The sequence below is a fragment of the Aplidium turbinatum genome, chromosome 7 (assembly GCF_918807975.1).
Source record: "Aplidium turbinatum chromosome 7, kaAplTurb1.1, whole genome shotgun sequence".
Taxonomy (NCBI): domain Eukaryota; kingdom Metazoa; phylum Chordata; class Ascidiacea; order Aplousobranchia; family Polyclinidae; genus Aplidium; species Aplidium turbinatum.
Genome location: NC_137478.1, coordinates 25,269,871 through 25,292,974, shown reverse-complemented (window position 1 = coordinate 25,292,974; position 23,104 = coordinate 25,269,871). Strand labels below are relative to the sequence as shown.

General features: G+C 38.9%; 1 protein-coding gene and 1 long non-coding RNA gene across 5 annotated transcripts in view; one reads left to right on the top strand and one right to left on the bottom strand.

Annotated features, from left to right (window-relative positions):
- The window catches only part of LOC145774860 (uncharacterized), a 42,275-nt gene that overhangs the window by 6,828 nt on the left and 12,343 nt on the right, over positions 1-23,104 (top strand). The gene's annotated exons all lie outside the window — the stretch shown is intronic.
- Positions 158-17,176, bottom strand: LOC145774861 (uncharacterized). Of its 4 annotated transcripts, none has more exons than XR_014290070.1 (6): positions 17,052-17,176; positions 2,385-2,558; positions 2,186-2,252; positions 1,544-1,633; positions 1,159-1,263; positions 158-1,019 (listed from the first exon to the last, which is right to left on the bottom strand). It is a non-coding gene; the product is annotated as an uncharacterized LOC145774861 (long non-coding RNA). The 4 variants fall into 4 exon arrangements; XR_014290069.1 differs by lacking the exon at positions 17,052-17,176 and adding an exon at positions 5,150-5,537; XR_014290068.1 differs by lacking the exon at positions 17,052-17,176 and having other exon boundaries at positions 2,385-3,034.

Sequence of the window (23,104 nt, the reverse complement as noted above, 5' to 3'; positions counted from 1 at the left end):
CAAGCAATGGTTTTTTAAAGGTATTTTAAAAATAACAACTTTGTTTTGTTTTTATATTATTTTATATGATCACCTGTTGCGATTTACTATCCTCTTTCAGAATGTTTTTCCGAACACCTTTTTTTCTACCAAGCTAATTTTCTATGTATTAGTCGCTTTCGATTAGTCGCTTTCGATATCCGGTTTGGAAAAAACAGCATACAATTAATAATTGCCTGCTAATAATATTTAGGGGTGTTAAGGGGTGTTAGGTGGGTTAGGGGTGTTAAGGGTTTAGCGAAATTAACATTAACACTCGAAAACGAATTATCTGGACTACGTTACGTACCTATGAAGAAACATGGACATTGTCATCAAAAATGGTAAAAACAACCTAGGCATTTGAAATGTGGCGTTATGCAAAAAATTTCATGAAAAAATAAAATCATGAACTTGAAATACAAACCGACATGAAAATTCCACAAACAATTTAAACAAGACTATTGAAATGCAGTTTAGCAACTTGTGTGCAATACCGGTTCATGTAATACCAAAGACCTTTCAAAAGTGGTGCTGAATGGAGGCAGGGTCGCGGTCGGAGGACTTCGACAGTGCCTCCCACCAAGGAAAATGCCACGTCGTGAAAGTAAGCGGAACACTTTTGCGATATTGATTGAAAGGATTGAAAGGCAAATGACTATATGCACATAGTATAACGATAACATACATCGTTTTGTTTAACATCTCAAAGTTCAGAAAATCCTTACGTGTACTATTCAATTCTATAAAGGGTACAAAATGTAGCACTTATTACAACAACAATAGTTTTTGCAAGAGTCACGACCACAAGACTGCAGAGGCGTTGGGCTCTGCTTCTTTGGCATTCCCTGAAGAGCTGCATGCGCTTGTCATGAGAGTTCATTTTTGCTATGTCGGGGAGGGCCCTCTCCACTTCAAGCATCACAAAGCTCATGCAGCTCGCATGGGCTAAAGGTGACTTCTCTTCGACGAAGTGGAGTTTCTTGTTTCTTTCGTTGCACCTGTTGAAAGATGAATGGTTTGAATAAGCTTTAATTTTGGGATAGGGTTAATCGGCACCAACACGGTTCCACATTTCGTAGCTATTAGGCTACTGTTGCCTAAATTGTAAAAAGCTCATATGTGCTTCAAATTGCTTACTTCTCCATTTTGTCTATCTTCATTTGGTCGTGTCATGTCATGTGGACATCTTGGTCACCGGTTTGTGATATTCCTGCAACTTTATGCTCGTTTCTTTCGTTGCACCTGTTGAAAGATGAGTGGTTTGAATAAGCTTTAATTTTGTGTAATTTAGTCGGTGATTGTACAGGTTGTATTGAAAGTAGTCCTACCTATTGTACTGCTACCGTACCAATGTTACGACTAATTAATTTGAAATCATCCTCCTTGAAGGCATGTGACAACATTAAGGGCTTAGTCGTGGCGGAGATCTCAACGAAATGCAGGTTGACAATCCTGAAATCATTTCTGCATAGGGTAAACGTAGTCTGTATAATCTATTAACATTGAAATGAAGATTACATACGAACGCACTGCAGTCACTGCATTTAAGTTCTGCATGACGTCAGGCAATTGAAAAGTGTTTCGCTCCATTCTTCGGCCTTGCATCTTGCGTCTGCAACAACAAATTGTAGTCTGAGTACAACCTATTGGATGCATGACTAGAGCATACTCGCGCAAACTGCATGGCACACACACGACCGTTGCCATAAAAACCCGATCAAAGGCGGGGAATATGCGCATCTTTTGTTTTATCTGCAACACGAAAACGGGCGTTTTACAGCGAATTGAAAGCAGGTGATAAGTTGCGATATTGTAGTGAAAAGGGAGCATTGTCCAAGTCGAAAACTTAAATCAAACGTCTCTCCGTAACTATTTTTCAAGGGCTGTTTACGGATGTCAGCAACTTTTAAATTTTTTAAAAACATGAATGATTTTACTTTCAACAGGTATATTTTCAAGTGTATGATCAAGTTAGTATTTGCATTCCATTTTCAAAACATTGTCATTCCATTTACAGTATGCCTTTTAGGCTTTTAGTAAACTTTTTCGTCTCGTGTTTCATGCAAAACAAACAACTTTATTTGAATCTCAACATGTGCTCACTTCAACATAAACTAGCAACGTAAACGCCCACATAGCTGCGGCACTAAAACGATTGACTTACCAATATTACACTTGAAACTTTGAAAGGCCAATGCAGATTGCTCAAACGATGCTTGATTTTCGATGTTCTAAAAGAGTTTACATTTGATTCGTTACATTTTCATTTTATACCCAATAGAGTTTACATTTCACAGCTTTTTTTCACAACGAAACACCTCTTCTCCTTATGGTATCGTGTTCTTACGCTACAGTACACTTACTTCTGCCAGTATATTGGGCATTCATGGATCATGGTGGGCTGCAGTACCGAAATGGGCAAGATGAAACAAACACTCCGAGATGTTCACTTCAAACTTCCTTGTCACCAAGCGAGACGTGGCAGACAGGCTTAGCCTCTTTTGGGGGTCATTAATATTGTGCGCTTTTTGGAAGTGCTGTAAAAAAATTGCAGAGATACAATAAACTTAATATCATTCTCTACCCACCTTTTGTGTAAGGCTTACACTGTAAGCCATGATCAATTCAAAACACAACAGTGAAAACATGTGCACTTTGAACCACTTAAAGAGAAAAAAAAACAGCATAACTCAGCCAACTTCCAGTCAATGTGTATTACTCATTAGTAGGGCAAGTTTTTGTTGCACTAAAATCGTGAGAGAGTTGCACTTAATTTTAACAATAGTTGCATTTATTTTATTTATCTTTTTACCATTTTTTTACCGCAAAAGACTAAACACAACCTGGTTTCCTTTTGTGTGGGCTTTGCCAAAAAGCCAAGTCATACTTCCACTTCTAATTTAGTTCGGGCACTGTCGTGCTCGGCTGGGGTTGTTGAACTTCTAGCTTGCAAGCCAACTGTTGCAATGCATCATATCATCATCAACATGTACTCAGACTTCAACACAAACTAGCAACGTGAACGCCCACAACTCGAGTTCGAAAAAGACGCAACGCTGTCAGAAAAGCGTATTTAACAGCGGCCAATCAAGAGGTCATAGAAAACGCATAAGCCAAAATGCAAAACACAAGGTACAAACTTAAAAAGGCAAGTTCTCAAAAAAATTAAAAGTTTGAAGGCACGTTTCTAATATTACACTTGCAAGGCCAATGCAAATTGCTCAACGATGCTTGATTTATGATTTTCTAAAAGAGTTTACATTTGATTCGTTACATTTTCATTTCATTCCCAATAGAGTTTACATTTCACAGCTTGTTTTCAGAACGAAACACAAACGTAAACTTCAAACGTAACCGCTCAACAAGCCTTTTTACCAAAACAATACAAACACAAAGTGATCAATTTCGAGTGTTCATTATAAGCCACGCCCCGTTTGCCGAATGAATTATTAGCCAGTTCAAATTATGTATTATATTTATGCAGCGCTAACCATAGGCGCCGACTCCATAGGCGCCGACTATACCCAATCAAATGTTTCTAAGTTCAGATTTGCGTTAGTTTGACCTTCATTGCGGATCGATCTCATTTAAAAGATCTACTTGTTAACAAGAGCGCTGCTCCTAAGATAACAAAAGAAACAGAAGTACGGTAGCTGATAAACGCCAGCATGGTGACGTTGAAGCAAACAATGATTGAAAAACGTTTTTCTTGATTTCTTCCGCTTTTTTTTTCTTGGGAGTGTCAATAACGAGGTGCTGTTTGCTCAGTTTAGTATCTACTCGTATTAAGAGCCAAAGTTCAAAGTGATCAGCATATAATTTGAAGTAGCCTACAGGCCTCGAAATTCGTTTTTGTTGACGGCGGACAAACGTGTCCGGTCTGAGCAGCTATCTCAGCGGACAAATTAAGTCTCACGGCGGACACACCAGTTTTAGCCGTCGATCGTTCCACCGAACGAGGTCGTGTTGCTTATTGCGTCACAATGCTCTGGGCAGGAGTCGGAAAATTTCTACACCAACGCTATTTTCTGCTGTGCAAAGTTTTACAGGCTTTTTTCTTTAAGTTTATTTTTGCGTGTCATATGAGCGAAAGTGAATTTTCTTTGGGTCTTTTCTTTCTTACTGTAATACCAAAACTTAACAAGTTTTGTTGCATCTTGCGGTTATAGCCTACTCGTATAATCTAATTTAGTACGGTAACCAACCTTGCCGTATCATTATTACTCGGAGATCAAAGCCAGACATTGTGACGTAAAACGTGAACTAAATTGCGCGTGATTAGTGTAGAAGTACCTGAACTCCTATCGATTCTTAGCGAAGAATTCACCTTTGTTACGCTGATTCAATGTCATCAATCGTTGAAGCAACGTAAGAATCGAAAGTTTTCCTCCTTGAATGGAAGCTAAGGGATACAGGATTCACATTTTCTAGATGCGCGCTAGAATGCGCTGGAAAATATATTATCGCAACAACTGTTCGAATGCTATGCAATGACGATTTGTATCGCTAGTTCTTGTGCTATTTCTCGGCGGACAAATATGACCGATCTAGATGTTACTTCCCGCGGACATCACATGCTGTGACGGCGGACATGTCCGCCGTGAATTTCGAGGCCTGAGCCTACATTATAAAGCTTGGCGATATACAATGGCAGATAGACGCAAACAAACATCAATGCTGACAAACAAACATCAGCATTTTGAATGTAAGCAATCAGTCGGCTAGAAAGTTTGCCCCCCCGGCAATTTTCAAAACCCGGCGCCTATGGCGCTAACTTAAACTTTACTATTTTGTGCCAACTCTCAGCAATTCAATTTTTACAATAAAAATACCAAACCAACACAAATTAAAAGAGTACGGTACGTCTTGCTTTATCCATCTGTTAACTTTCAAATTTATATTTAATCCACAAAACGAGCAATCGTTGTTCAAACGTAACCGCTCGACAAAGCTTTTTTTAACTTTTATAATAAAAACACCAAACCAACACAACGAATACGACAACGTATAATAATAAACAGTTACAACACAACTACACATCATGCGTTTGGTATATTAAATTTCATATGAGGTGCACAACTGGTTAACAAATGAGACAAACTATGAATAAAATGAAAATCCTATTTACCGGTTGTTGACAACCCTTTTTTTTCCAGAATTCATTTACAGGGTGATACGCCTAAGCATTATGTCGTACGACTAAATAGACTAGAATTATAATTATCAAATACTCCAGAAAATCTAACATAACCTTTCTTAAATTACGATCAAGAGTTCATTTCAATAGCTCAGTTAACAAATGCAGTAATAATTTCTAAACTGCTAAGCAATTCTATCCATTAATACGTGTGAAACTAACGAACAAGGAATGCTCGTGTAGCTGAGCTTTATTGCTGAATTGAAGAAATAATGCGAAGTTCTACTTCGAACAAAAACTTTACAGTTTTGTGTCATTCTTCTATTTGAAACCATGAATTAGGGAAAAGGCTATTGCTGATGCTGAATGCAAAAACGTTATAGGTGCATTGTGCGCAAACGGTCTAGTTCTCTTTCCTTTCTTTGGTCTAGGTTTATAACTCCGTGCAAATAATAAGAAACAATTGTGCACGTTTTCGTTTTATTTCTCCATTTTTCTCAATTCTGGTGATGAGCAAAAGAAACGACCGTTCTGTAACTAAACCAAACTAAAACTGTCCGAATTTTTCTCCATGTGGTCAAAAATGAATCGTGTGCCTTACAAAAAATGTGAGATCATCTCAAGGCAAGCGCGAGACTAGTTTAGTTTCTCGCGCGAGCTTGCAGTGATCGAAGCCAAACGTCACAGCATAAAAAGGCCGTTCGTTAACGTTAATTCTCAGTATTTCAAAATACAACAAATCTTTAAGAAATTGACACAAAAGAAATACTTTTACAAACAAGCGAACCCATTTAGCATCGAATCAACGTCAAACTGTGCTATGCCAATGTATAGGCTACACAGATGTAATCTCACAATAATTAATCAACTGGAAAGAATCCGATAACACAGGCAATTTCCGATGCGTTGAAAGTTAAAAACAACACAATTTCAGACAGATTGGCGCCACTGTATGACTGAAAGGTTGCTAAAACAGGCATAGACTCCTTTTGAGTGTGAAAACTGTCAGAATCTAAGATAGTTGTTTTTTTCCAGATGCTGCAGACAAAGGGAGAATGTAAACGTTTTTTTGTAATTCAACAGACAACCTAATTTCCAGATAGGAAAGTTTTGATTTTGCTCACACAAGTTTTATATGTATGGTATTAACAAAAGCGAGGTTACATCTGTAATGTTTCGCGGAATCCTTCAAACTATCTTGGACGAACTGTCACACAAAAGCAGACACAGCTTTATTTGCATCTCAACATGTAATCAGACTTCAACATAAACTAACAACGTAAACGCCCCCCCCCCCCCCCCTAAAATGCTAATGAGGGATGAGATACATTTTACAAACACACAAACATTTGCACTGTCTAAGTACCAAAGCATGAGTCAACAGTCTCAATATTTTATAGAAATCGATTTCATGAGAGGCGTAGCCCTCACATCGTCAGCCTCGTATGAAACAAGTTACGGTTCGTGTAAAGAAAATGAAATAGACACACTATGACGTATTAAGAACAATAAGATTGGTATAAATGATAATAAGGTATTATTCCACACGACGGACAGGTCTCAAACTGAGAGGGTCTTACAACCACAGAGCCATCATCTGTGCTGATCAGCGCAGTCAAACATTATTCTGACTTTGTCTGGTTTGCGGGGATGAATCACCGGATGATGTGGCAAGTACCAAACACGCCTCTGACCTAATTCATCATCACTATTTGATTCGTTTACAACCTCTGCATGGTTGTTTTCTAGATACTACTACATTTTTGACGCATATTTTGCTTCAATTGATCGTCGCGTTCAAAGTGTTTCTTCAAACAATTCCAGCGCTTTGTTGCCATCAAGCGACTATTTTCAGACAAACTTACGTCCTTCCACCACGGTAGGGGCGCTATGAGCTTGGGAACTCAAAACAGTAAATCAGCCTTTTTTACATAGATTCAAAATGTATATTCTGTTTAGATTTCAACATAACTGTTCAGTTGAAATAGATTTCAACACAACTGTTCAGATTTCTCAAGCATTTCAAAGCAAAAAGCCTTTCAACATCAAGTCAAGAGCAAAAGAGATAGATTACTTCAACAATAATACCGTATTTTACCGAAGCAGGACATTAAGGCGCGAACAAAACGGCGCAGAGGCAAAACGGCGCAGAGACAAAATGGCGCAGAGGCAAAACGGCGCAGACAAAACGGCGCCAAAGTAAACGTAACAAGCTCAGAACCTTTTCCTTATTTTTGTCCTTGCCGGAGTCAATGTAACAAGCAAAGACCTTTTTCCTTATTATTTTTTTTTTTCGAATATACTATAAAGATATAAAATAATAGAAATATATATATGTTTGCAATTGATTGAGTTTCGCTTTTAGCAGCATGATCGTTGCTTACTTCACAAGGTAGATTTAAACGATCTGTCTTAGCCTGATGCTGCGAGTTTGCTGTGGCAATAGTAAGTTGCGCTAGCTTTCGGAACACAGTTCCCTAGTCAAGTGCTATGATGAATGGTGTTGAAGTCAGTGAGTGGTTCTTTCGTTTAGCTTGAGGCTGCTGGTTGTTGAGTTTCTGTGTTGTTAGGCGTTTTTTGTTGCAAAATTTGTTTTCAGTTGATTAGTAGATTAGATGACGTAGTTCTTCCCTTTCGGCACGGTTGTTGATTTTAGGATTTTGTCTGCTGATGAATATGGCCTCTTTGAAACGTAATTTTACCGCGTCATTTTCTCGGGCAATTATAGTAAATTATAGTAAAGTAAACAACCACACTTAAGAACCACTCACTGACTTCAACACCATTCATCATAGCACATGACTAGGGAACTGTGTTCCGAAAGCTAGCGCAACTTACTATTGCCACAGCAAACTTGCAGCATCAGGCTAAGACAGATCGTTTAAATCTACCTTGTGAAATATATATGTTTATTGTGAATGGGCGTAATTGTTGGGAAGATGTCTGTGCTGACTACTGACTAGGCTGCAACGCACATTACAACTGATGCTTCCTACAACTGTTCACAATTCTGGTGAAACTTTGAAGAGTTTACTAGTTCTGTGTGACATAACACTATGCTCTATGTTCCAGCCAGCAAAACTGGTCCTTTTTACATTGATTTATCATCTGCAGACGTTGAAACAATGTAAAAAAGACCAGCTTTGCTGACTTGGCTGAGTAAGTACGATCAAAGCATTTTTGTTCAAACGTAACCGCTCGACAAAGCTTTGTTCAACTTTTATAATAAAAACACCAAACCAACACAACGAATACGACAACGTATAATAATAAACAGTTACAACACAACTACACATCATGCGTTTGGTATATTAAGTTAATAGACTTGTTTTTTTCCAGATGCTGCAGACAAAGGGAGAATGTAAACGTTTTTTTGTAATCCAACAGACAACCTAATTTCCAGATAGGAAAGTTTTGATTTCGCTTACACAGTCCTCGAAATTAGCGGCGGCACTCTGCAATTGCCGTGGTAAATGCCGCCGTAAACGTCATAATGGCCATTCTGCTACGGCAATAAAAATGCCGCCGCAAAACGAGCACTTAATTAGGACAAAAATTGTTCAAAATTTCTTCCTGTGTTATTTACTCGCAGCGGGAGTTTAATCAGCAAAAACATCGTACCAAGACCTCACCTCGGACCACTTTACTTGCTGTGAACACTCACGCAGTCTTCAAAAATATTATATTTTATAGCATATTTTTACTAGGCAAAAACTTTGCCAAGGCCAAACGGCAAAAGTTGAAATTGCGTCGGCAATTGTTGTGAACGTTTATTACGACAAAACTGTACCACAACATGTAAAACGAGAAAGGAAAAATATACTAGAGTAGTCGATCACGACCGCATCGTTTGATTTGTTGTGATGTAATAATACTAAAAGTAGCGATACAGCGAGCAACGCAATACGCACGCTGTTGCGTTAATTCACGTCAAATAACTCAGGGGGAAAGTAAGTTAATTTTGGGTTGATTCAATGTTCGAGTCAGCACAAATCGATATAATTTTCCAGGCTGGTTATATTGCGCACCCAGACAGCAAAACCATCATTTCTACATCGATTCAACGTCTACAGACGCAAAATCAATGCAAAAATAACGAATTTTGCTGCCTAGGTAACAACAATGCCCAAGAAGAAATTTACGTTTGTTTTTCGACATCTAGCGACGTTGAACCATCATAAAATAACGTTAATTGCTCAAACAGGTACCGGTAACAAATTATTAGCTCCCTGCGAGAAGATTGGCTCGATTTACGTATACACTCACATAATTTCGGCACAATTGGGATACTGCGTGCGAGCAACACAAAGTCTGTTGGATAAAGAACTAGTTAGAATCGGAATCATCAGATGCTATATCGGAGGATGAGGTTGTCGCGTCGTCACTGGAATACTTGAAGACGCAAAACTGCCCGTTCGTGAACGCGCGATGCCATATAATCGGAAGCATTATTTTACTGCCGAAGAACCATTTATCCAATTTTGTTCTACTTTTTTAACTTGACCCCGTAGCTTTTCTAATTCCGATTTGTTTCCGTCATAAAATTGTTTATAAATTTTGCAAAATACCACACTAACTTTTCCTTCTGTTCCCTCTGTTTAATAACCTATAGCCGGTAAATTCCACTTTTTAACTGTATTTTCTTTCACGATGATTTATATTCGCAACGACACCGGTAAACAATAAGCATTCGATGAAAGAATAACTTTTTCGTAACAATTAAGCCAGTATTTACAAGGTTGCAAACTTTTTACAGTTCACAAGAGCATTGTCAGCGCATAAAATAGCTTGTGTGATGCTCTCCGCTACCGCCGTATGAAACACGAAGAATAAGCGCATACAATTTCGTTTGTTTAAACTTTAAAGCATACGGCAATTGCCGCCGCAATCCAAGGTTTGCTGATTTGGCGACGGCAATGTTTTTGCCGTCGTAGATGGAAGCTAATTTCGAGGGCTGCTTACACAACTTTTATATGTACGGTATATATTTAACAAAAGTGATGTTACATCTGTAATGTTTCGCGGAATCCCTCAAACTATCTTGGACGAACTGTCACACAAAAGCAGACAGCTTTATTTGAATCTCAACATGTAATCAGACTTCAACATAAACTAAACGTAAAACGCACACATAGCGTAAACGCCTCCCCCCCCCCCTAAAATGCTAATGAGGGATGAGATACATTTTCCCAACACACAAACATCTGCACTGTCTAAGTACCAAAGCATCGGTCAACAGTCTCAATATTTTATAGAAATCAATTTCATGAGAGGCGTAGCCCTCACATCGTCAGTCTCGTATGAAACAAGTTACGGTTCGTGCAAAGAAAACGAAATAGACACACTGTGACCTATTAAGAACAAAACAAAGGCGTGAATGCATAGCAGTGGAGTCAACACTAGGTCAAAAGTAATTGATGGTCTTGTAACGGGTGGTGAGATCTTCTAAAATGACTGAGACTTTTGATAAATTCTTATTTCTGTTCGAATTAACGTGTACTTTATAAGGTCGTAGCTAATTAATTGGATACGCTACTGTATTACATTGTATTATAATCACTGAAATCATATTGAAATAAATAATTGGTAGAAAATTGACAAATTATTTTACTGCAGGTAAAATTATGGCTTGAATATTGACTTTTCAATTCAATTTCAATTCTAATACCATTGACAAACACATGGACAGCATTCGGCGCTACTGCGAGGAAGCTCTTATCTCTTTGCATTAAGATTGGTATAATTGATAATAAGGTATTATTCCACACGACGGGCAGGTCTCAAACTGAGAGGGTCTTACTACCGCAGAGCCATCATCTATCATCTGTGCTGATCAGCGCAGTCAAACACTATTCTGACTTTGTCTGGTTTGCGGGGATGAATCACCGGATGATGTGGCAAGTACCAAACACGCTTCTGGCCTCCTTCATCATCACTATTTCATTCGTTTACAACCTCTGCATGCAGGGTTGGTTGATTTAAATCAATGATTGTCTGCATGGTTGTTTTCTAGATACTCCTGCATTTTTGACGCATATTTTTGCTTCAATTGATCGTCACGTTCAAAGCGTTGCTTCAAACAATTTCAGCGCTTTGTTGCCATCAAGCGACTATTTTCAGACAAACTTACGTCCTTCCACCACGGTAGGGGTCGCTATGAGCTTGTAAACTCATGTGCAACTACCTCAAATAGCAGATGTTGTGCTTCAAACAGTAAATCAGCCTTTTTTACATAGATTCAACATATTCTGTTTAGATTTCAACATAACTGTTCAGTTGAAATAGATTTCAACACAACTGTTCAGATTTCTCAAGCATTTCAAAGCAAAAAGCCTTTCAACATCAAGTCAAGAGCAAAAGAGATAGATTGCTTCAACAATAGTTGAAGCAATCTATGTTGAAGCAAACTTTGCTTGAAAATACAGTAAATTTACCATAACTTTGCCAATACTTGCCCAATTTTTATCATATTTCAACAAGGTTTCCTCGTTTATGTCATAAAACACTAGAAATACATATGAGGACAGGGTGAGCAAATTATGACGTCACCAAATACAATATGGCCGCCAAATTCAGTTTTTCACATTTCCTATCCAAGTTACACACTTCTTTTTCGATTTGCTCCAACGTTTGATAGTTATATGGTGTTATCCTGTGTTCTGTCTTGGGTACGATTGTTCCTCTTGATAATAGTAAATACAGATGGAAGCTTTATTTAGTATAGTATTCATCTAGAAATTAAAAATACCTTCAACAATTGCAACAGAGTAGGATAGGACGTTTAGCCGTTAAGCCCGTAGAATTAACGTTTCCAGTTCACGCCACGTGGAGGCAGTCCTACATGTGAACCGTTTAGGGGACAAACCGGGGATGGAATACGTTTGTCGCCCAAGGGCATTCTGGGAAGTCCAAGGGATATGAATTTCACCCCAAAATGACCTGTTCAATGTAACCTTCACTGAAATTCTAAACTTTGAAATCAGCCTTGCTGTCAAACTTTGGCATTTTGCACCTGCTCTCTAATCGAGCCCTGATGAAACCATCTCTGTTATCTTTTCCACAAACGGAGCCTGAAGCCTCTGTCACAAGCTTAACATGACGTTCCACAGCCTGGTTATGACAAGGAAAACTTTCAACTGTGAGAGGACTCATCGTGAATGGATTTGTTTTGATCATATTAATCAAATCTTCATTGCTAAGGTTCTTGGTGTGGGGAGGTTCAGTGATATCTTCGGTCTGCCAGTCAATTATTTCTATATAATTCCTAGCGTGAAGGTTCAAGGTTGGCACTCTAAAAACTCGCACTGTACTGCTGCTCTTGCGTTCTCTGGACTTCAGTATTCGCCTGAGAGCCAGTTCTCTGATACTGATGTTGTCGTCTGCCAACATTGCCAGCAGAACGTTTTCAGGATGCGCAAAAAAGGCATTTCTCTGGATAGCATTCATAACAACTTCCTTAAGCTCATCCTCAAGATACCTGGCCTTGTCTACCATGTTGTAGACATGTTTTGCTCCATCTGTACACAAAGATTCCTTTTTAATAGAGAACCACATCGGTGCATACACTTTCAAAATAAAGGTGACAACAGTCTTCAATTCTAAGGACGGTGCTTCTGTTGAAATATACAACTGCAATATGCGATTTGCTAAAGTCAGCCATCTTGCTTGATTAATTGTAAATGTAACAGGGCATTTGAGTGAAAGGTCCAAGGAGCAACAACCTTTGCTAATAGCCAGACAGATTTCAAACAGATACTTCTGATCGGTGCTTAAGTCTTTGGGCTGCAGTATGTGCTCTAAATCACAAGGTATTTTGCCAAATTTACCAGTGGTTGACGGTCACAGGTATGAACGGCTTTGCCGATTGGTCCTGCAGATCCATGGGGGCCCGTAGTTGGACCATCTATCTTCTGAAAAAGATACCTGAGAGGAATCTCATTTGTATGCAACAGGCAGATACACCATTAATGGTCTACCTAGTGACTCTTCAATTAATCGAATGACTCCCTTCTTTACACCAGTATTGACGACTGTTCCATCAGTACCAATTACATTGAGTTCATTTGTATCTACCCCCCTTTTTTCTAAATAATCTAACAACTTTGAAGCTATCTCAGCCCCTGTCCCGTTACTTGCACAAACATGCCCGAAGTAAGATGATCCTGGTTCTGCTATAATTGTTATGTGTTCATCTGATATTATTTTACGGTGAAATTTGCCATCAATCTCTTTTGCATTAAACATTGTCTTATCTTTTCGGCCATCAAAATATAAACCTGTAATCTTTGTGCTGGCTTCACCTGACAAAGCTGTGCGTTTCTTCATCCTTTCCCTTCGAACTTTGCTTCTGTCGATCACCAAGGAGTTGCCGCCTTGAACATCAGCAAGAACAGAACTCGCTATGGCTGCCGCTGCCCTATCTGAGACTCCATATCTGTCACAAATGGTTGCCATTGTTTGCAAAGATTTGAGGAAGACCTTTCTCTTCTTTGGACAGGAAGCATCTATATATGTACCACTATTGTTAGGACATTCTGTGTCACTGCTACTGTGACTATGATAAACCTGAGATGATGCAGACAACTGAGTTGCACAACTTCTTGGGGTCATTTCACAATGCTTTAACATTATTGTTCTCCTTTTGTTTCTTCGTTCTAGCTTTTGTGTTTCTGCTTTATCAACACTACCAATAATCATTTGCCTGGCATTTTGTTGATCTATCAGAAATTCCTTTTCGACATTAGGCAATTTACACTCTTTCTCACACTTGCAGTTATACAAGTTAGCACACTTGCAAGCCGAAACGTCAAATAGATGGTCAGCTTTCTCCTTGAACTTGCAAAGTCTTTTTTTGTAACTATCTTTGTCTTTATCTCGCTTATAGTTCTTCAGAATAAGCCTGTATTGCTTGTAGATTGAGTTCATCATTTGTTCCATCCTAAGATACGCCACAATAGGGATTGATGCCTTGTGCCACAAGTCTGCTACCTAGTTTAGTACTACTCCTGATATTTCTTTATGTGGGCGATTCGTCCTCAATTCATTCTTCATTCTCTGCTGAGTGAAACTGTAGAATTTTATTATATCTCGATACGTCGAAAGCATATTCTCTGGCACCTCAGCTGATGCACCAAGGATAACACAGAATGCATTTTTCCTTAATACTGCCATATTAACTGACTAAACCTAAACCGTAAGCAACTCAATCTTAAACAGAATAACATGCACTTGAATTAGTAAAGCATATTCTGGAAAAAAAAACTTCGTGACGTCATAATATCACATTATGTTGCAATAATAATATATTCTGGAATTGGAGCAAATCGAAAAAGAAGTGTGTAACTTGGATAGGAAATGTGAAAAACTGAATTTTGCGGCCATATTGGATTTGGTGACGTCATAATTTGCTCACACTGTCCTCATATGTATTTCTAGTGTTTTATGACATGAACGAGGAAACCTTGTTGAAATATGATGAAAATTGGGCAAGTATTGGCAAAGTTATGGTGAATTTACTGTATTTTCAAGCAAAGTTGGCGGCCATCTTTGATTTGTGGATTGAGATTTACCAAGACATTATTTATTTTTTTTTTTTTTTCACAAATGCGTTTTTCATGAACAAAAGCAACTTTTTAGGGGGCTATGTTTTTGAATTTCGCGAAAAAGTTATTTTCACTCCACCCTACTGTACATCCTTAGTAGGTGTTGTTGAAGTAGGTGTACTATGACTTTGTACGATGACTTTTTAGACAAGTCTGCAAACTAATACTATACAAGCTACAGGCTATTGAAAATGCACGTTACTACATATATATTTGGAGACTTTAACATCAACCAACAAACTTCTGATACTGACAAAAATGTTATATAAGCAATATATTGTAACTTTAAATAGCCTTAGATGTGAAAATATCATCGACAAAGTGACTAGAATTACTGCAACTCCATCAACACTCTTGGATCATGTCTACACTAACAACTCTGAATCAACCATTCCATACATCTTAACTTATGACATATATATCCGATCACCTCCCAACATATTTAACAATTAACAACGAGATAGGCCTATGTGAGAAAAAGCTCAACAGAATTATGACAAGAGATATAAATGAAGAAAATGTGGCCAAGTACTTGGACTAGAGATGTACCGATACCAATATTTTGGCCGATACCGATCCCGATACCGATATCACTTTTTTAGGCCGATACCGATACTGATACCGATATTTTGGCCGATACTTTGGTGTTACAAAAAGAAGCAATTTTGGTATTTGCAAGGAATTATATCAAATGCTAAGTTTTACCTTGTTTGCATAAAACTATTAAAAAAAGCTTTCAATTGGCATAATTTATTAAAGATTCAAGAATCCAATCTCAACCACATTGTTGTGTCATAATAGTAGGTTTTAGTAATGAAAGGCCACCGTAATTGAGGAGTGGGGTATAAGGGAAGAAACATTACATCATAATAAAGTGTTTGCGCAAACTCTCCAAATAGGCTATCATAATTGATAATAAGATGTAAAATGTAAACCAAGTGATTTGTGTAGTTGTACAAAAACTATTTGACAAGTAATGTGCAACCTAAGGGCGCTTGTCGTGTGGTTGAAAAGCTTTTGCCAGGCCAAGACTACCCAGGTAGGCTCAAAATGAAAGCAATGGGACTACGAATCCTCACTAAACTAATCCATAAATGATCTTGTTGCGCCTAAGATGACAACCTCATTGTGAAGAAAGGAGTGTCCTTCCCGGCTATCAGCACAAGGCTGAGCACTCATTAGTACAGCGAGCTGTTGCGATTCGCTAACCATAACGGTGTAGCTTTCACGCTAGCCATTTAGACCATCCAATCAACTATATGTTTCTCGGCAGCCGTTAGCTGCTGTTGAATTACTACATCCATTCACCGATCATGCCATCAGCACAGCACACTTCATGGAAGATACTTGGAATGCAGCATGGTGCGCCACCGACACGAAACTACATGGTTTTATACCCCACCCGGTGGCGTGCCCCCCTGGTATGGACCTGCCTCGGCCGACTTGGGTCAAGCTCAACAGAATCCGAACCGGAGTCGGTCGCTTCCATGCCAACATGCACAAGTGAGGTCTGGCTCCCTCATCGGCCTGCGAATGCGGCGCGGAGGAACAGACTGCCGACCATGTCTTTCTCAAATGTCCCATCTACAAGGCACCAAATGGAACGCATGGTATAGCAACGCTGGAAGCTACACTCACCTGGCTCTCCACCACCTGCCCTGAAATTTGATCTAGTCTCAAACGAAAGAAGAAGAAGGCAGCCGTTTTGTAGCAAGAATTTACATCGACAAGAATTGAAAGGTAAAAACGATGCAAAATTATACATTTTTGCTACCTGGGTAGTCTTGGCCTGGTTTTATCCTCTGCTGAGAGTAAAAAAGAAACACAAATGATAAATATTGGAGAAATTGAGTCTCCTTCACAACTTAAGAATCGAACAACGCAAATCTGCTGAAAGAAAACGTTTTGTTTGAGTGAAAGAATCACTGTAAGCAAACAATGTCAAAAGGTGCACGCATGAAGTCATGGGAGTGTGAGGTATCAAAAATTTGAACAGGTTATTTTTCTACTTCAATGTGATGTTAGTTACTACTTTAAAAAATCTATATATCTGGTTCTGCAGAAAATCCGCAGCAAAGGCCTTTTTTTACGTGTTTAGTATCGGCCACAGTATCGGCCAAATTTTGCCGATACTGATGCCGATACCGATACTCAAAAAATAGCCGATATCACCGATACCGATATATCGGTACATCTCTAAGTCTTGGACCAATTGTCAACATCCATGCAAAAACTGGAAATAACAACTAATACATACAAATGAAAACTTTACTAACAGTAACTTTACTTACATCTTGAAAGCAACCATTGAAGAACATTTCCCATTAAGTAGAAATAAGTCCAAACTGTATAAAAAACCTTGGATTACTAAAGGTATCTTAGTAGGCTATCTAATAAACATCAAATAAGCTGTTCAACAAATGCTACATAAAACACAACCTAATCAATTGCACAATCCAAACAAGCTTTCATCAAAATGGCCAAAATACTGAAATCTAATTCAATCTCTCTAAACACTAGAAAAAGAATTTTACATGTGTACATTTGGTCAGTTCTGCTATATGGCTGTGAATCCTGGACTGTATGCCCGAAGATAGAGAAGAAGATCAACAGTGCTGAAATTTGGTTCATTTGTAGGATGGGAATTAACAGGATGGATAAGATCACTAACGAAGAAGTGTGGAGACGCTCTGGGTGCACCCCTGGAGTTCTCATCACAACTATCAACAAAAGGCAAATGACATTTATCGGGCATGTCTACCGCAAACGCGGAATTGAACACTCGGCAATGATGGGGCGACCTAATAACACAAAACCTTTAAACTTAGCTTATAGAGCGAGAGCCAGGTCGATTTATTTGACTGTCTGGGTCAGTAAGGTTTGACAAGTGTTTCTAGACTGAAATTTTGTGTAGATTTCAAAAATAAACCTCTTACTTGCACTAGCCTGACCGTTTTTGTTATATTAAGCATTTTCCGACATGATACCTGTCAATATCGCTATATCCGACTAAGGGTGCACCAACTGCACCATTTGCCCCCAACCTTTAGCAAAAAGCCTGAACATTTTTTTGCTTATGAGGTTATCTTAGAAAACAACTTTTGCAAAGTTTCACTTTGATTGGACAAAGTTTAACCCCCCCACTCGGCCATTTTCTAAGCGGACTAACAGCATTTTCTTCACATTATCGCCATTAGATGGAGCTTCTTACAAGATACAACTGCATATTTACTTTGGAAACATACCCCTCTTCATTCTGCATAATTTAAAACAAAAATTATCTGAATTGGCCAATGGAAAGCAGAAATATGGGCAGTTTTGTACTCTCCCTTAGCGCAATACTGCCTCTAGTGGCCAAAACATAACAACAATTATCTCCTTAAATGTTCACCCGACTGAAGCAAAACTGGTGTCTAACCCCCCATTTTCAAGGGTGGTGAGTTCATTTTTGCTGCTAGTTTTAAAGATTCTAGCCACTAGGTGGCAGAAAACCTGCTTTTCATAAGTTTAAGCTAACGTAACCGCTTGGACTTGACTTCAAATATGCAAAGTTTCAACAAATGCAACTCATTGAGATGTATATCATTGAAAACAAACAAACAAAGAACAGTGCAACATCTATTGTAGTGATAGATATTGTACAGCAATAACCTTACACGAATTTCACATCATAAAGGTCACACAGGTAATGAAACAGTAAACTCGCAATTACAGTAGATTGTCAGATACTATGACGTTGAATCTATTTTCCTATTTCTTTGGTTTGGTACCGTAATTTTTTTCGGGAATTCTCTACTACTTGTAAAATGTTTTGGTATCGTTCTTCCTTGAGAGCAGTCCCATGAAAATCCAGGACCAGTTTGACTCCTCGCTCTGCTGTGTCATTAACCACACTGATGTTATTCACAATTGTTTTTGCAATTTTGTAAGTCTCATTGTCATTCCAGCTTTCGATAGGTTCACTTAAAAATGCTGAGTCAATTTTCGTAAAACAAACGTAAATTTCTTTTCGGGCATTGATGAGCAGGCATCAAAATTTGTTATTTTTGCATTGACTTCATGTCTGTAGACGTTGAGTCAATGTAAAATGATGATTTTTGCTGTCTGGGTAGCCTACGTAATATAATTCTCCAAGAAATTTAAATCGATTTCTGCTGTTAACTTACTTTAAAGGTAACCCAAAATTAACTTACTTTCCCCTCCTGAGTTATTTAAGGTGAATTAACATAACAGCGTGTGTATCGCTACTTTTGGTACTATTACATCACAACAAATCAAACAGTGCGGTCGTGATAGACTATTCTAGTATATTTTTTGCTTCTTGTTTTTTCGATTCAACGTCGGCAGACGTTGAATCAATGTAAAAATGACGGGTTTTGCTAGCTGGGTTGTGTGCTTTTGTGAATGCAAGTGCAAAATCGCCCATTACATAATCACAGAAACCTTTTTAGTGGAAGGAAGTCGAGTTGCAACCGTGTTTATCTGTCTACTATTCCTTATTCACATTGCAAAAAAATCTCCATTCTTGGAACAACAAGTGCATAAGTCAGACATAAATACAAACTTGCATAGACGTTGACAAGTAAAAGTAGCCTACTTCGAAGAAAGTTAGAAACCCGTTGTGTCGAATAGCACGAAACGTGTGTGGCGAAATATTTGATGCCAGGCATTAGAACTTCAATCAAAGCATTTTCCCGCAGTGTTCAAAATGTTCCTTTCCATAAAAATAGCGGCTTTTTTCATCTGTATTTCTAAACGTCTGGTCGGAAACTAAGCTGTTTTCTACATGTGAATAACTTTCATAGCAAGTATGCAACAGTCATTTTACCAGAGCAATATTGTTATTTAGCTCAAAACGGCAAAATACAAACTGGCATAGACGTTGACCACTCAACGTAGCCTAGGTTATTTCATCTATAAAAGAAACCCGTTGTGTCGAATAGCACGAAACGTTGCTTTGAAGTACCTGGCGAAGGAAAGTTTACGTAAGTCAGCACTCTTATGATTGCATCCCGTGATGCCCCCCCCCCCCGATTGTTCCTCGACCTGACGATGTTTAGTCCTCTCTCAGTTTTTTTTCCTTTCGTTTTTTTTTCCGTAAGGCACGGCATTTGTCGAATAGTGATGGCGCGTGTCGAGTGACTTCGTCACCGAAAAAGGAAAAAATTGCAGCCCTGCGGACGTGTAGAGATGAGGTGCGAGACAATGCTCTACTACTCTTGACTTGATATTACCACATCTACACAGTACATTTGCTATGCATCCTGAACACACGTTGCAGCCAGATGGAACCTTACTTAATCTGTTATCATTCGCAATTACTTCTACTCGGGATGGATTGGTCGTGTGCCGAGTACGTATGAGACAACGCTCTAGTACATGAATACATTTCTATAGGTTATATGAACCCTGGCTGCAAGTTGCAAGCATAATGGTGCGACTTTGCTCGTTATTTAACCTAGTCGGGTTTTGACGGAAAACTAAGTTACTCTTCACTCAAGCCTACCACCCGCTTGAATATAGGCTACGGGATATTTTTTAGCGTTGTTTAGTGTACCGGTAGTTTTTATTTGACTCACTAAAAGTGAACTCAGTCATGTTCGGAAACTTGAAACCCGGACTAATAACAAATAAATGCCGAACACGCGCATTAAAATACAATATATTTTTCTGTTCAATACAACATTTTGTGTGAAAAGCATTGCCAGTTTAAGCAGCTTCACTCACGGAAGCTATGACATATTTTTCTGTTCAATACAACATTTGTGTGAAAAGCATTGCCCTACCTGCTAAGCTGATACAATCTGCAGACTTTAATAAGAATAGCACCTAAATAAACGGGCGCCACAGTGCTCCGCACCTAAATATCCAGACGCCACAGTGTGCGCATCCCAGATTGGAAAGTTTGAACATTGCGCGGGGGAGAAGAGTTTCAGCTGCTGCATTTGCGCGGCTGTCAACATCAAAGGCTGGAAATTGCGCGGTTGTCAATATCAAACGCTGGAAATTGCGCGTTTGAAAATTATTCACAAAAACTTAAGGAAAACGCTTACTGAAACCTTAACTTTGCAATTGCAATGCTGTCCTGCCTCGCTGAGCTTCTTTTGGAAATAGCATAACAGCTCAATAACTGCGCTAATCTTGACCACAGTATCTATGATCCCACGGTTGGCATTTTAACCCTGCTTTAACATAATCCACAGGTCGACGCAATCATGCGTGACATATGACATCACTGATGTTGGTAGCGCTATCATGCGTGACATCACTGATTTGTGCGGAGGCTACTGTGACAACTTGTTGTGTAGGTGTATTTTTTGGTTTTCTCATAGGTTACTACGACATTTTTTGATATCTGAATAAAGCTAAAAAAGCTAAAAGTTCGGAAAAGCATTCAATTCAAACCTTAAATCAATAAAAATAACCAGCCTTTATCAACTTCGCCTACCGTACTTCCTTTTAGTCAAGTATATTTCGTAAATCTGTTCTTGATCTGGTAAACACTAGTGTTGTAGGAGCACGTCACTACTTTGCACTCCTTGATGTCACAAAGGCGATGGATAGAAACGAAACAAAGGCTATCACAAGCAAACAAAAGGCCAGGCTTAAAAAACTGTGTGAGGGATGCCAAGCCAGCTTAGGCTACTAAAATATATCTTTTAAGTTTGGTTTGGAAAACAAGTTGCCTGAAAATTTTTACTTTCCACAAAAATTTTTTCTTCGGGATTGTGTTATTTTTTTGGAAGGTGCTTCGTGGTCCTAGAAAATTGTCTCGCGGACCCCAAAAGGACCGCGGACCCCAGTTTGAGAACCACTAGTATAACATAAGCTGTGACTTGATTTAACGTGCCATAGGAGCAAGGCATGGGAGGCATATTTTGGGATGGAAGATCCAAGGATGGAATTGAAGATTTGGATGATGGGATGGAAGAAAGTCTTTCATCATCATTCCATCATTTATTTTTAATCTAGGCTACGTATCATGGCACAAAACAATTTTTAACTTAAATGCGTAAAATTTTGATATGATGGTCAGAAATAAAAACAACTGAACTGAACTTTCTATCCAAAACTAAATTTTGTTTCTTGAAAACAATGAAATTTTTCCTGTTTGTTTTTAACAACGCTACCGACGACCGTTAGGCGTTGCAGTAGAAAACATTATTTCGCACGTAATTTCATTGCGGTTCGGTAATTTAAATGTGCTGCAGCGCTCTTGCATGATTCGACCAGTGCGCAAGACATGGGGCTACATAAAAATATTAAGAATGGCGTGCACAGTACCTTACAGTTTTTTGAAATATTGAGCAGTGTGTAAGGGCATAGCTAGGGGGCCCGTCCCCCAATCCAACAACTTTATGAGCGATATATTGCAACTTTTGTACATTTTGGACAAATTTTTTCAATAAATTGCGGCTCAAGATCACGCGGCGCTGGTTCGACTCTCGGGGTGTGCGCTTGAGCAACGCATTTCAGGACTGCTCTCCATTCAGCGGCACCTAGTGAATGGAATAATTTCTCCGCAACAACACTTCAACAATCGGAAAACTTCACTCTGCCAATCTCGGTAACCGGCCCTGCGTCAAGAGCCTCTACAAGTATGCGAACAAGTACCAGGAATAACCTATCAAGGCTTTGTCAGTCCGAGGATAAAGATACAAAAACCATTCAAAAACCAAACCAAACCATTCACTTTAACAATAATTTAGCTGATTACGAAGTAAAACCAATATTACTTAACATCATGCCCAGTGGCGTACGCAGGATTTTCTCAAGGGGGGGCATTGAGAGTAGCGTAGCCAAGAATTTTGAAAGGGGGGGTTTCGACGACCGGCGGGCGAAGCCCGACGGCATTTTCTCTTGAAACGACACCCAACGGCGGGGGGTCTGGGGGGCCTCCCCCAGAAAATTTTGAAAAATTACTTTGAATTTGGTGCATTCTGAGAGCATTTTCAACAAAAATGTGGGTATGAATATTCCTGTAAAATGGTGCTGTCAGGTGGCATAGCAAAAGGATAAGATCATGTTTTCTTCGGCATTTTTCGGAAATAAAGCTAAGTCTCTATACTTTCTTGTTGTTAATTCCTGGCTGAGATGTTTGGTATTGGCAAAACTCGCTCTTTTAATGCAGTTTTGTTTAAAATTAGGCAATTTTTTTTAGACTGAAACCATCATTCCCAAGCATAAAGAGACTGAAAGCATCATTCTCAATATCGTGATGTCACACGCGTGCCAAAGTGGGGTTGTAACCCCCCCCCTTGGCTATGCCACTGGCCATTGATATCCCTAGTTTAGACTTTATCCATTTCTCTCTCACTAATCACTAAGTTATAATAGGCTTACA